The sequence below is a fragment of the Lathyrus oleraceus genome, chromosome 6 (assembly GCF_024323335.1).
Source record: "Lathyrus oleraceus cultivar Zhongwan6 chromosome 6, CAAS_Psat_ZW6_1.0, whole genome shotgun sequence".
NCBI classification, from domain to species: domain Eukaryota; kingdom Viridiplantae; phylum Streptophyta; class Magnoliopsida; order Fabales; family Fabaceae; genus Lathyrus; species Lathyrus oleraceus.
Window position 1 is genome coordinate 241,975,251 of NC_066584.1, and position 15,887 is coordinate 241,991,137.

Sequence of the window (15,887 nt, forward strand, 5' to 3'; positions counted from 1 at the left end):
GGGATAATATTAAAGCATAAAGACTATTATGTATATAGACTAATGATCACATCTCATGGATCATGGATAAGGAGTTATCAAGTCTTAAACATAGGTATGAATATTAAGAGTAATATTTATACTGGATTGAACCGCTATGAGAATACTATATAGAATGTTATGCAAAGTGTCATAAGTTATTCTCATGGTGATAATGGTGTATACCACCCTTCGACCTGAAACCACTATGGACCCTAGACGTAGAGTCAAGTGCCTTGTTGCTGATCAAACGTTATCCGTAACTGGATGACCATAAAGACAGTTGATGGGTACTCCACAAAGCATGCTAAGGGACATGAGTGACCTAGATGGAATTTATCCATCCTGCGTAACAGGATAAATGTCTATGGGCCCAATATTGAACTGGACAAGGATGGCACGGTCTATGCCTTGTGTTCAATATAGACATAAGGGGAAAAGAGTAATTATACACATAAGTATTATCACAGAAGGATATGTCAGATCACATGACATTTTCGTGTCTTGGGTAGCAGTGATGTGTTGCTAGATACCGCTCACTGTTTATTATGTTAAATGCGTGATTTAATATAATTGCCAATGCCGCGAAAACCTACAGGGTCACACACAAAAGGACGGATTGATGAGAGATAGAGTAACTAAGGAACACCGTAAGGTACGATGCACTTAAGTGAATTATAGAACATCGTAAGGTACAATGTACTTAAGTAGAATACGAAATATGGTAAGGTACCACGCGCTTAAGTGAATTTTGGCATATTATAAAATATGGGCCACATACACTTAAGTGGGCTTTTTAGCTTGCAGCCCACACAAGTGGTTCTATAAATAGAACCCTTGTGCAGAAGCATTTAGTGCAGTTGCAATTTCGTTTTCTCTCTCTCTTTTTCTCACTCAAAGCCTTCATTCGTAGTAGCTAGCACTGAGATTGAAAAAAATCCGTTCGTGTGGACTGAGTAGAGGCGTTGTCATCGTTCAACGTTCGTGATCACTCCGTAGATCTGCATCAAAGGTTTCAATCGTCACAAGAGGTAACGATTCTATCACTGATCATGCCCATTCGTAAGGATCACTTAAGGAGAAAATTTTAATTTCCTCTGCGTTTTGTTTCGCTATTCTCCTTCAACAACAACGGGGCACTCCATCGAGGAATGCAAGAGTTTTAAGTTCAAGCTGCAAAGATTGATTGACATAAGGTCACCAACACTCAAGGAGGAAGGCTCAGGTACATATATCTTGATTTATGGGCCAGGTAATGAGAAAGGAAAAGGACCCCTGAAACCCCTCATGGTTTTGTACCACAAGGAACAGGTCAAGGATGTGGCTAACGAGATATCATCGCTTCCCAATAAGAGCATTGCGATATCGCCTTGGATATCCAATGTCATAACCCATGCCAACGGAAGCAGAGGAGAAGTGAGTAGTGAAACCAAGAGGGTTGTGTTTAACAATGAGATTGAAAGAAACAAATTTGAAGATCGTCGTGCCAATGCCAAAAAGCTTGTTGATCCCAACCTTCAAGTGGTTGAAAATAAGCATTTAGCAATGCCCAAAGTTCCATACCAGCAACCACTACCTTTTGGTCTTCATTACTAACAATCTTGGTTTGCTCCTCATCCAAATCAACAAGCCCAAGGCCCGAGATATCGAAATCAGCGTCAAAATCAGCTTAGGCCCCAAACTAACTTGGAAAGAAGAAATGCTCCTTGTCATCCAATCGTCATGACATATAGCCAAATTCTACAACCTCTGATTCAAAACTCGTTGGTGGTTCCCAAGTCTCTTAAGCCGGTTCCACAACCTTACCCACCCGGGTATGACCCAAATGTGCAATGTGGATATCATGTCGGATCAGAAGGGCATTCAACCGAAGACTGCAACGCTTTCAAAGCCAAATACAACAATTGATTGACAACAACTACATAGCCTTTCAAGATGTAAGATTGGTGGTAAACGTTAACCTATCGGCCAGATAAGTGCGAAGACCTCAAGGGGTGTCCTAGAAATTAATGGATTAAGTTTGAAGAAGTAAATTCCCTAAAGTTGGCAATCATTTGGCTGTTTCATCATTTCTTTTGTAATTTCCTTGCATGTTGATTGTTAGTTTCTTTTAAGCATTGTTGTTTTCTTTGAATTGGTAAGATTAATGATGTTTATACATCTTTTGAATTAATCCATTCGTATTCACTCGTTTTTCATTTATGTTAAAAACAAAAAAAAATACTTCTCTCATTCACTTTTGTTTATCAAACCATTGTGTTAACAAAGATTGGAAGGAGGATGATGAAAACCATATACCTGAAATTGATGTGGCATGCTTTGGAATAGAATTTGCCGATGATGTAAGGCATTGTTTCAAATCCCCAAACACTGAAGAGATAAGGAGTTAGTCCATAGTCAACCACTTTGAGCCTAGAAGTTGGTGTTTCTTTCAGATTTAAAAACCCTTAATCTTTACCTGGGGCAAGGTAGTTATGTTCAGATAGTTTGATTGTGCATTTGATCTTTGAGAGAATCCGTCCATCTCTACACATCCTCCAAAGAGGTTCAACCACGTGCTATTTTCCACACAAGTCTTGAAGTTTCGTAGAAGCTGAGAAAAAAATTGTAGCGGTTCTTCCTCATCCACGAATAACATGGCAGTCACAACTTATAAAAAAAGACAAAAAAAGTCCGCTAAGTCAAATACCACAAAATGACTTAGGCAAAAGTTAGGGCATCCCGATGGACTGAAAGCTTCAAAGAAGTGGTCCAGGCAAAATTAGGGATAAAGAAAAACAAAAAAGAGGTCCTCAAATCCTCAACAAAACAAAGCAAAATAAGGTGACTGTCATTTCAAGAAAATATCATCTTGAGCTCTCATCCTTACCTTCACACCTTTAAACCCTCTTGGAAGTCGAATGCATGTGTCGAATTAACTAAATATAGGAATTAGAGATCATCAAGAAGAAGGGGTGGGTAAAAATTAAATTTTGAGCCTTATATCCTTTTGTTTCAAGAACCGTGAACCAGACCATATTACAACCCTTAAAAGACCTAATTGAGGCAAGTTTTATTCTGAAAGCATACTATAACAAGGTTGTGTTAACCTGACTCCAAACGATTTTTGTTAATCATTTGATGGCACCAACTTGCATACTGTGAATGACTTGATCACCATTGTGTTCTTATCAATGACTCGTTCATTGTATTTCACCCATTCATATCAATAAACTTTGATTTCAAATTTTTGTATAAGCATTGCATTAAAATTACCATTTTTGAATAAACAATCTCATTTGCGAGTCAACACCTAGCATCAAAGAAATTCCAACAATATACAGTTGAGGAACTTGATAAAGTGAAAGAAGTCCAGTCAGGGCAAAATCACTTTGAGTATCAGTCAATCCAAGCCAATCACCCTAAGGGTTCATTTATCCAAGAGTAATTTTCTTCAAGACTCAGACCGGGGCAAGCCACCTCAAAAGCTCATTGAGTCCAACTATCCAAAGATAGTCAATCAGAAGTCTACCATTCCAGGTTTTGGTTAACCATGGTTAAATTATTATGGTATTCAAACATTGGGGCAAGCCATTTTGAGACCGTCTCATGTCAAGCAGTTTCAAACTCACTATCAAGGTGGACATTTCCAAAGACCCAACAGACTAGGGCAAGATGAGCCATAGATAGGAAGAATCTCTTTCTTCATGCTTTCAAATTACTCAAACAAATTCTGCCATACGTCAACAACTATTGAGTTTAAGATGAGTGCCTGAAAATTATGCTAGCACGATTCACTAATCCTCCGAAAGGATCCATTTGGCTAAGTTATGGCTGTCAAGCTTGATAGAATTCTCTTTTGACAACATATATCACAAAATATTTGGTTGAGTTCTCGGTGTTGAGGAATCCCGACTTCCATAAAAAGCCTTTACAAACTCCCAGTCCACTCAAGTGTCAGCTTTTTCATATCATGATCATTCATATATCATGCATAAAAACAAAATTAAATCATGCATAACCTAAATGTATTTCGTGCTCATTTTGCATTGACCCAGGTCTTGTTGTTGATCCTATATCCTTTGACCTCTAATTCCAATTTGTCTTTGGTGCCCTTAAACCATCATTCGGTTTTCGCAGTCATTTTCAAGTCCAACTCAATTGGCACCTATCAATTTTTTTTGTCCACGAGGTTCAATTACTTTTTGGATTATCCGACGAATTTCCGGATTACTCCTTTGTTTATTGATGTATTTCCATAACTTGTCTGATGTATTTCCAGATGTTTCCCCACCTATCTGATGTATTCTCGGATGTGTCTGTATTCTGATGTATTTCCAGAATTTCCTCAATGTATTCTCGAATGTGTCTGTATTCTAATGTATTTCCAGAATTTCCTCAATGTATTACCAGATGTGTCTGTATTATGATGTATTTCTAGAATTTCCTTAATGTATTACCAAATGTGTTTGTATTCTGATGTATTTCCAGAATATCCTGAATGTACTACCGGATGTGTATGTATTATGATGTATTTCCAGAATTTCTTATGTATTCTCGAATATGTTTGTCTTGTATTCTGATGTATTTCCAGAATTTCCTCGATGTATTCTCGAATATGTCTGTCTTGTATTCTGATGTATTTACAGAATTTTCTCGATGTAATATCGGATGTGTGTGTATTCTGATGTATTTCCAGAATTTTTGATGTATTCTCAAATATGTCTGTCTTGTATTCTGATGTATTTCCAGATTTCGTTTCTTTTACTCTCCGATGAATTCTTGGACATGTCATTTTTGTTCTGACGCACTTCCAGAACCCATATGCCATTCCCTGGCATTATTTCAAGACTCATTGGTGTCTCATAAAATTCAGCTATCACTAGCATTATTCCAAGCTCAGTTGTTACTAGAACTCATTTTAAACCCAATTGTCGTTGGTATCGTTATCACTCCATTTGTAAATACAATCGTGATTGGTATCTGAAGTTTGGTTGTTGCCAACATCATTTAAAGTCCAGTTGTTGCTGGTAAACTCCGTTGTAGCCGGTAATTGTTTTACTAATGACTTCCATCAAGTCCAATTGTTGTTGGTAAAATCCGTTAATAGCTTGTTGTTATCCATTGCTTATGGTCAAAGTCCAATTATTGTTGCCAAAATATGTTAAAAAGCTGGTTGTAATCCATTACTTACGGTGAAAGTCCAATTGTTGTTGGAAAAATCCGTTAACAACTTGTTGTTATCCATTGCTTGTGGTCAAAGTCCAATTATTGTTGGCACCTATTCGTTAAAAGCTGGTTGTAATCCATTGCTTACGGTCAAAGTCCAATTGTTGGTGGCACATACAGAGAGTTTAATTACCCTGTCTTTCCTGATGGTTCCGTGAAATTCATGTATGACTCATCATCTTGAGGAATTCCCAGAAGCTTGGAGGTTTTTCGTGTTAGAAAACTCTAATGATGTTGGTTTTGTTTGATTTCTTTGTAAAGAATCATTGTAGCCTTTTGCGTGGATGATCTACTTATAAGAAGACTCCCGTTTATCTTTGTTTTGCATAAATTACCTATTAGGAATCTCCAAAATATTTGATCGGATCGATGAATTTCTTGTGAGAAATCTCCAGAATATTCAGATGTATTCTAAAGTATTAGGTCATGTATGAACCTGTTGATGAAATTTGCTTGCTCGGTATATTTTCCAATATTGTCGTCATGTATGAACCTGTTGTTGAAGTTTTATTTGGATTTTCTAGTGTTGTCATGTCACGTATGAACCTGTTGTTAAAATCTCTTTGAAGCCTTTAGAATTTTCAGGTCATGCATGAACCTGTGGATATGCTTTCTTTGAATTTTCCAGTGTTTTCAGGTCATGTATGAACCTGTTGATAAAACTCTCTTTGATTTTTCCCAAGTATTGTCAGGTCATGTTTGAACCTGTTGTTGAAACGCTTTGTATTTTCCAATGTTGTCAGGTCATGTATGAGCCAGTTGATGGAACTTCCTTTGTATGTTTTCCAGTATTATCAGGTCATGTTTGAACTTATTGATAGAACCTTTTGATACCCCCAACATTGTCAGGTCATGTTTTGAACCTGTTATTGAAACTCTTTAAATATTCCAATGGTCCGGTCATGTATGAACCTATTGATGAAATTCTTTGATGTTTCCCAGTGTTTTCATGTCATGTATGAACCTGTTGACTAAACTTTCCTTGATATTAGAGTTGTCATCAGGTCATGTTTGAACCTGTTATTGAAACCCTTTAAATATTCCAATGGTCAGGTCATGTATAAACCTATTGATGGAATTCTTTGATTTCTTTTCGGTGTTGTCAGATCATGTATGAATCTGTTGACTAAACTTTCCTTGATATTCAGGTTGTCATCAGGTCAATGTCTGACCTTGTTGCTCAAACATTCTTTGTATGTTCTCTAATGCTTCCAGGTCATGTTTGAACATGTTGATTGAGCACTCTTTGAATAGTCAAGTGTTGTCAGGTCATGTTTGAACCTATTGTAGAAAATTATTTGAATATTCTGGTGTTGTCAGATCATGTATGAACTTGTTGTTAAAATCTTTTTGCATATTCCATAACTATCTTTCCTCCAGTAAGTATCCCTAGTGAATTTCTAACCTCATTTTTTGTTTTTTGTGGGGCCCCTTTACCATATATTTCCATCATTCCCCACAAGTCTGTCTATCATCCATCATAATGTTTTTTTTGCTAGAGTTCATCATATCTATAGCAGATTAAAATCATCATCAAAATAAAAAAAAGAGTCATGCACCCATCTTTGCATATCATATCATGCCATGTGCATACATGGTCAAAATCTGGGTCTTCTTATTATTTAATTATCTTCCACTATGATCTTATGAAGAGTGTACTGCTTCATATTCTCTTGTTGAATATACTTAAATAGGGATAACTGTCACACCCTGATTTTGACCATAAATCATGGATTCCGTACACTAATCATAGTTGTCACATCTCTGCATATCATATCATGCATTCCATACCACATAATGCCTAGAATGTCAGTTGAAATAAATTTTCGGATCTACAGGCAGACCGGTTGAATCAATTTTCAAATATGCGTAGCAGACAAAAAATTTCCAAATCAACCTTGCAGACATCAGTTTTATTAATCTACGTTTTGCGTAGTTTAACCCGGTGTGCTCGATTTATTTTTCGGCTAATTTTTCGGGCACATTTTGATCCGTCTGAGTGTTCTAACCGGGCATTTTCCATTTCAAAATTTGGCAAAAACTTGTATGTTTCCGAGTCGTTTATTTCGCACTGATCATGATGGTGCATTCAGTTAAATTTTTCAAGCATTTTTGCGCCCAATTTTTATTCATTTTGAGTCCATTTATTTTTATCTCTTTGTTAAAATGTTCGAAATAAATTATTAGAATTTTCTATTTTTTTGTTTCGAACTAATTTTGATTTTTTATATTAATGTAATTTTATTTGAGTCAATTTATTTTTAATTAGTTTTTGCACTAATAAGCTCATTAAGGGCATTATTGACATTTAGAAAATTAGAAAACCCTACTATATATTTACTAACTTATAACAATGAGATGGAAGTCACAGAAACCAAAACATAAAAGCCAACCAGCGGCGCACACATACTCCAAGTTCTCTCACTCATTTTTAAATCCGAAGGAAAAGATGAGATTGGAAATAAAGAGAGCTCTTATATGAGTCGATCAGTTCCAAAAGTAAACAACATTACTACCACATTCTCTTTTCTTCTTTCTACTACAACCTCATAAACCTTTCTTTTCACCTAACAAAACCTACATGCTACAAACTACTCCTTTACCACACTCACATTAAACTCACATAATAATACTCATTCTTACAAAGATAAAGATCTTCTTTTAATCTTTTTTAATATTTATTTTCTATTTTTCTATTATTATTATTTTATTATATTTCTTTTTATATATAAATAAATATTGATTTTGTTTTGATTTATATATAAACATACTTTACTTAGATTGTTCACATATATAATTTCTTTTTCTTTTTTGTTCAGAATTTTATATATAAATTTATTATATATATATATATATATATATATATATATATATATATATATATATATATATATATATATATATATATATATATATATATTTGCTTTTAGTGTTGAATTTTTTATATATATACATTTGGTTTAAGCTGTTACATATATTCCTGCTGTTGTTGTTACATATGTATATACTTACTGCTGTTATTACATTTATAAATACATATATATTATATATATATATATATATATATATATATATATATATATATATATATATATATATAAATATATAAAGTTTTATGTATATATTTATCATGTATTAATATTGTTTTCACATTATATTATTTTATCTCTATTTCGACTATGTAGCAATGCGAATCTATTGGGGATAACACGTGTGTATATTGTGTTTAGATTTCTTTTTTCGATTACTTTGAGTTTACGTAAAAAAATGTAATACTGCTATAATAATAATGTGTTTGATTACTGTTTAGTTTATTGTTGCGTTGCGACTTATGAAGTTAACCCTATAATAAGCATGGAAGACTCATTGTCCATCACTAAGGATATAGGTGAGTATTACATCTACCTCAAGGATAACTCAAACCTAGTAGCTAAAGGTTATGAAAAATTTGATTAAGGAAGTGGCCATTGAAACCACAAAAAAGACATTTGAATGGATTATATTTACCAATGAAAAGTATGTACAAAGTTTGGTCAAAGTTAACTTAAAAGTTCAATTCAAAATAAGTGTTATGAAAAGAAAATTTTGAAAATCAGAAGCATAAGGCTTAGGTTTCTAGTGTAGAAAACAAGTGTTAGGTGTTTGCACAAAAGTTTTGTCTTGGGTTAGAGTGGAGGGAAGAAGAAGAATGGCTAAAGTCCTAAACATACAAGAGGTAAGGAATAAGAAGTAAAACCACAAATGGAGTTCCTCTCTTGAGATCATATTGATGATCCAAGTAGCTCCCATCCTTTGGAATAAGCAATCACATAAGCATAAACTCAAGCAATCAACAATCAAATGAACTCTTGGAAAGCTCCTCAATGTATCTTGGGTCCCTCTCTCTTAGAAGCTCATGGTAATGGTTCCTCAATTTGGATCAAGTTGGAATCCCTAGCATAAGAACATACACATTAAAAGATTCTAGCAAAACAAACAAGGAATGGACAAGAAGAGTTTAGAAGTTGGTCCTTTCAAGGTCATCTTTCAACATTAAGCATTCTAAAGGTCCAATGCCTAGTTTCTCTTTGACTTTTATAGCACTCTAAAGGCCCAATGCCTAGTTGCTCTTTGACTCCAAATTTGCATAGGGAAAGTCCTAAAGTCTAAGTCCATTTTGTCCAATTCTTTGCATTGTGGTCAACAACAATCAAACAAAACACAAGCACAAAAGTATATACAAAATCATATGCTCAAGTGAGCAAAAGGCAAATTGCATTAACATAAACATGTGCTCCAATGAGCAAAGGGAAAAGCAAATGAATAATATGTACAAGAATAGTAAATTGCATAAATGTAAAGTGCAAAAAGTAAATGTTAATGGTTAATGGTTAGTGTTAGTAGTTAGTGTGCCATAAGACAAATTTAGCGCTATGTTAAGCAATCGTAATTGGACTTATGTAGAAGTCACAACTATCTGAGGCCGGTCAATAATAATGTAGGCAACAACACAAGTTAGAAGTCTTGATTAGTGAACCAAGTTCCAACAACTTTCCATGCCAAAAAGAAAATAGAATTGATCTAGTATTGGTTTAAGTCCTTTGCATGATTTAGGAAGCAACCTATCCTTAATGCAAAGCCATTCACTTGATCATTTGATCAAGATGAATTAGATTTGAATCAAGGAAGATTAAGCCTCCCTAATCAATACTAACTTATCAACCTTTAACTCATTGATCAAAAAGAAAAGAAGAAGAAGAAGGAGATGAATAACGGATAATGAAAATGGAAAGAATAAAGGACATTAAATGAAATGGAATGTACCAATCAACAAGTGTTGACCAATGACATTGAGGATCATGGTCAAACAATCAAAAACAGAAGTGAGATGAAGATGGGAAGTCAAGAAATGAACAAAATATTTTTGGCATTTTTAATATCTAAAAATAAACTTGAATTAAAATATTAAAGAAAGGTCAAACTTCAAAATCACTTCAAATCAACTTTGAAAAGTCCAAGTGATTTATCCCAAGTTCAACAAGGTCAAACAAAGTTTGACAAAAAAATTTCAGCATTTTTAAAAGTCAGAAACTATTTTTAATCAATTAAAAATGAATAAAAATAACCTAATTGAACTAAAATCTCAAATAAATCTCAAATTAATTAGAAAATTGATGAGAATATTTTTCATAGATCCATCATCATTCAAATAGGTAGAGAAAATCTTTTTGTATTTTTTTGAATATCAAAAACTATTTAAAATGAATTAAAAATAACCAGAAAAGAGAAAATTCACAAAAAATATCAAATGATGAAATAAAAAATATTAAAAATTATTTTTAGAAACTAGAATTAAAAATAGAAATAATGCAATTGGTCCCATATTTTTTAGATTTAAAATGAAAGAGTTATGAATTTTTGAAATAAAATGGAACTAAAGAAAATAAAATGGAAATTAAGAAAATCAGAAAAAATGAGAGGCGTTAGATCTAAGCTCATTAATTGAGTTGGCACATCCAGAGGCGGAGAGATGCGCGCGCACGATGGTCCCAAGTCAATGAGTAACACAATGAATTAAAATAAGTCATATCATCCAAGGGCCACGATTCAAACTAGAAACATGATCAGACGGTCCACATGTGATATGGCAACAGAGACGGTGGCCAGCGCCACCGTCTTCTCCGGTGAGGGCAAAAAACACAGAGGTTCAAATGCTCACCAAAATGGACGATCTAGACATCAATCGAAAGAGGAAGTGATGTAGATCACTCCTATACCACTCACTTCCACTCTAGATTCCTATTAAGAGAGAAATCAGAGATGAAAGCTTGATGGTGTTCATCATGAACTTGCTTGATTTTAAAAATTGAGCATACAACAATGATGCCTCTATAGAGAGGACTTCAAACAACACAATATCAAGGCCAATAGATCAAGGAATAAGGAGTTTCGAAGAAAAAACCAGTTGATGCACACCTTTGAACTGTGGAGCTTTGGGTCTCTTTCCTTGCTTCCTTTTGCCAAACAGAACTTCAATGGACTAGATGATGAAGGTTTATGAACTTTAGATATGAAGATTCAATCAAATTCAATTGAATTTCAGATCTGAAATTTTGAAGAAATATGAACTTAGTTCCTTTGGTATGGTTGGGAATTGATTTCTGCAGAGATTTAGGCGCCTTTAGGTTAGTCCATAGTGAAGCATAGCACATGTATTTATAGCTGGAATTAGCTGAACAAGTGAGTTTGCTCGTGTGCATGGCAAATGGATTTTCCTTGCATGGGCTTGTATGATCATGTGGAAGGCCTAAACTCAATTGTATTTGCATGCTGATGACCAAACAACTTGAAATGGACGTGTAGTTTGCAAGGCAATGGCTTGTGCATGAAGTTTCAACATGAATTTCATAATTGTGCCTAAAACTTCAGCTCTTCGAAAATGCCAATTGGAAAATACAAACATAAGCATGTGGGTAATGGTTGGAAAGGTCTTGACATAAGGAACAAATGTTATGTTGAGCAAAAACTCATTTGGAGTGTGGAAATTTATGAAAACGGGCCATGAAGTTCATAGTGCAAAGCATGCCTTTGAGAATTTTGCCAAATTGGTCCAACTTCAAGCCCTTCTGTTTTGATGATGCAAGCCTGAAATGGAAAAACCTCCAACATAAAAGTTGTAAATATTTTCAAGACAATCAATATGGACTTAAACTTTGCATCATTTGGATTTTTGATGAAGAAGTTATGGGCACTTGAAGTTGGACTTTTTTGCCTTTTAATGCATTTGGTCCAAAGCGACCTATAATGTCCTGCATTATCACATGTATTTCTTTTGGGATTTTGAAATTTTGTTCAAAATAACATTTGAAGTAGACACAATAATATTTCCAATGCATTTGATCCCACCTCAAAATTATAAAAAAATGAATGAGTTATGTTCTTGGGAAGTTGACCCAAAATTAGGGTTTCAGTCAAAATGACCTATAATGTCTTGGAATGGTAGATGACCCTCCAAGCTTCAAACTGATAACACGAAATTATATCACATTTTAAGACTTAATTCAATTAGATTATATTATCATTCACTTTAGTTTATCTCATTTTATCAGATATTATGTAGTATTTCCTTGCTATTTATGTCAGGTATCCATTTTGAAGCAAAAGTGAAAAAGGGAAGAAAAGGAGGTGCAAAAAGGAGAGAAAAGGGACCAAATGCCAAAGCCCAGCCCAAAGCGCACAAGTCACCAACGCTGTGCCAGTGACGGACGTCACAGGGTGCGTGACGAGCGTCACGCAAAACAGCCTTGTGACGGACGTCACACATAGTGTGACGGGCGTCACACAATTCCACTACCTTTTTGGCGCAAGTAACGCCCTCAGAAAGACTGGAAGAAGAACGTTGAGAAGTTGGTCTCCTATATCCACGCCGTGCATGTAGCCACGTTGAAGAATGGGAGAAACGGAAAGCAGTTGCCAACACTATTATAAATAGCCATCTCAAAAACCTAAAGGTCTCTCGGTTTTTTCCACGCTCATATTGCCGAAGCTCTGCCAATTTTCTTTTCACGCTTTTGCTTATTTTTCTTTTCCAGCATTGTTTATTTTATTTATTTCTTTTGCAAGCTTTACATTCTTTTTCCCTTGCAAATTTACCTTTCCCATTTTAGCTTTTAGATATTTTTCGCATAATAGTTTCTACACCGGAAACTATTGTGCAACTTTATACCGGATTTAACCTTACGTTATATTCCAGTTTTATTTCCTTGATTTAATTTACTGTTTAATTGAAGAATCCAAGAACAAATCCTACCGGCTTGTGGTGGAGTGTTCAAGACTATTGTATTACGCATTCAGGTTCTTTAATCATTATTTAATATTTTGTTTTATTATTTATCTATATTATCTGCCTGGAATGAGTCTGTTTATGCATGATATAAATTCTTATTTATTTAGCATGTCTGGCTAATTTGCCCAGGTATCGGTATGTAAAGTAAGCAGAATAAGGGATCAAGACTGAGTCGGTCTATCTAAACTTAAAATCAAAATCAATCTTTTTACGGTTTCAACTTACAGGTTTAATAACAAGATTTTTTACAAAAGTAAAAGACATAAAGAAGTTAAAACCAATAGAGCGAGAGTTTGAGATTTTAACTGGACAGTGTAAGTTAGGCATTAATTCTAGATCAGGGCGAGAGCAAGTTTTAGAGTTAATTAAATTCTGACCTTTTCCAAAAAGTATTTTTAAAGATTGAATGTGAGGACGAGAGTTAAGCATTTGGATTTGATTATATAACCTAAGTCAACAGAGCGAGAGTTTGAGATAAGGGTGTTTAAAACGGTCAGTATTTTCTTAAAAGGAGTTTCTGCAACTTTATTGTTTTCAAAATATGATTTTTGACTTAATTATAAGTGACATCTACATTAATATAAAATCATGGTTTATTCAACAGAGCGAGAGTTTGAGATAAAACCTTTAACCAATAAAGTTAACCGAAACGATTCATTTTAAAACCAAGAAACCGACAAAGACTTGATTCCCTAGTTTTGACGAACTACATACCGATATCCGTTTTATTAATATTTAATCTAGATCTTAGTTTAGCTCTTAGTTTTTCCCCAAACAATCAAACATTTTCACCTTAGATTTACGTAGTAACCTTAGATAACGGTATATCGATTCATAAGTCCCTGTGGGATCGATATCTTTTAAAACTACGCGATAGAATTGTGCACTTGCAGTTTGTATCCCATTCTCGACTCACACAGTCGAGCGATCAAGTTTTTGGCGCCGTTGCCGGGGACTTCTATTTAATCGATATCGTAACTCTTCCGTTACGCTGTAGAGACTAAGGTTTCTTTTTCTTCTATTCTTTCTTTCGTTGATTTGTATGCCACGCACTCGCTCTCAAGGCGAGCCGCTCTATTTACGAATCAACGATATCGAACTATATCTCCGAGTCTTACGACGAATTCGGGAATATCGTGCTGAAAACAATCTCCCTCCTATAGACCTTCCTGATCTCAAAGATCTTCCTTCTTTTACCGAGATGGCAGAACCAGCTCGTGCTCTTAGAGATTACGCCGCTCCATCGCAAGATGAACCGCATTCAAGTATTGCTCCGCCCGCAATCGAAGCAAACAACTTTGAACTTAAACCTTCGCTGTTGCAAGCTGTGCAACAGAACCAATTCTCTGGAAATCTTACCGAAGATCCAAACCTTCATTTATCCGTATTTGTCCAATACGCTGATACTGTTAAAGCTAATGGTGTCACTTCAGAGGCAATTCGACTTTGTCTTTTTCCTTTCTCATTAAGAGATAGCGCTAGAAGATGGCTTCAATCACTTCCTTCCAACTCAGTCACCACATGGAACGAGTTGAAGAAAGTTTTTCTTGCCCGATATTTTCCGCCAAGCAAAACAGCTATGTTAAGAGCCCAGATAAACGGATTTAAACAGAAAGACAACGAGTCTCTTTTCGAAGCATGGGAAAGATACAAAGACATGATGAGACTTTGCCCACACCATGGTTTGGAAGACTGGTTAGTAATTCACACATTTTATAATGGTCTCTTATACAATACAAGGTTAACAATAGACGCCGCTGCAGGTGGTGCACTAATGAACAAACCTTATGCTGATGCTTACCAGCTTATCGAGAGCATGGCCCAAAACCACTATCAGTGGGGAACCGAACGAACAACGGTGGAAAAACCTCAACCGAAAACTGGCATGTACGAGATAAGTAACCTTGATCACGTTAATGCAAAAGTGGATGCTTTGGTCCAGAAAATTGAAAGTTTAAATGTATCACCTAAAGCCGCCGTGGTTGCTATAACTCAGAATTGCGAGGTCTGTGGAATCCAAGGCCACACTCCTGCGGAATGTCAACTCTTGACTGGAATCCAAGCAGAGCAAGTAAACTATGCTCAAGGAAGCCCCTATTCGAATACCTATAACCCAAATTGGAAGAACCATCCAAACTTTTCATATAAGAGTAATAATGCTTTATACGCACCTGGACAGTCTCCAAATCAAGCCCCATCTATACCTCCGGGATATCAGAAATCCAATCCTAACAATAATACCCCTAGAAAATCCAACTTGGAAATCATGATGGAAAACTTTATAGCTTCCCAACAACAAACCAATAAAGATTTCTTAAACCAGAACATACACACTGGCGAACAACTTAAACAACTAGCAAGCAAAGTAGATGCCTTGGCTACCCATAACAAAATGCTGGAAACGCAAATATCTCAGGTAGCTCAACAACAAGCACCTACTGCTGCACCAACTGGTACATTCCCTGGACAGCCCCAACCTAATCCGAGAAGCCAAGCTCATGCAATTATATTAAGAAGTGGAACGGAAGTGGAAGGACCGTCTGACCCAAGGATAGAAAACCAAAACCCTAAGAAATCAACTGAGGAAAGTGAACCTAAGGAAAAGGAAGAGAGTAATAAGGAAACCCTAGAAAAGAAGGAACCTTATGTACCTCCACCACCTTACAAACCACCTATACCCTACCCTCAAAGGCTTGTTAAAACCAAAGATGTAGGCCAATTTAGAAAATTTGTTGATCTCCTTAAACAATTAAACGTTACAATTCCGTTTACCGAAGCTATTACGCAGATGCCCTCATATGCTAAATTCTTAAAAGAAATTCTTTCTAATAAGAGG

General features: G+C 35.3%; 1 pseudogene; it reads right to left on the minus strand.

Moving 5' to 3' along the window:
• Nucleotides 1-14,637: 14,637 nt before the first annotated feature.
• Nucleotides 14,638-14,737, minus strand: LOC127099051 (uncharacterized; annotated as a pseudogene).
• Between the last annotated feature and the right edge of the window lie 1,150 nt (nucleotides 14,738-15,887).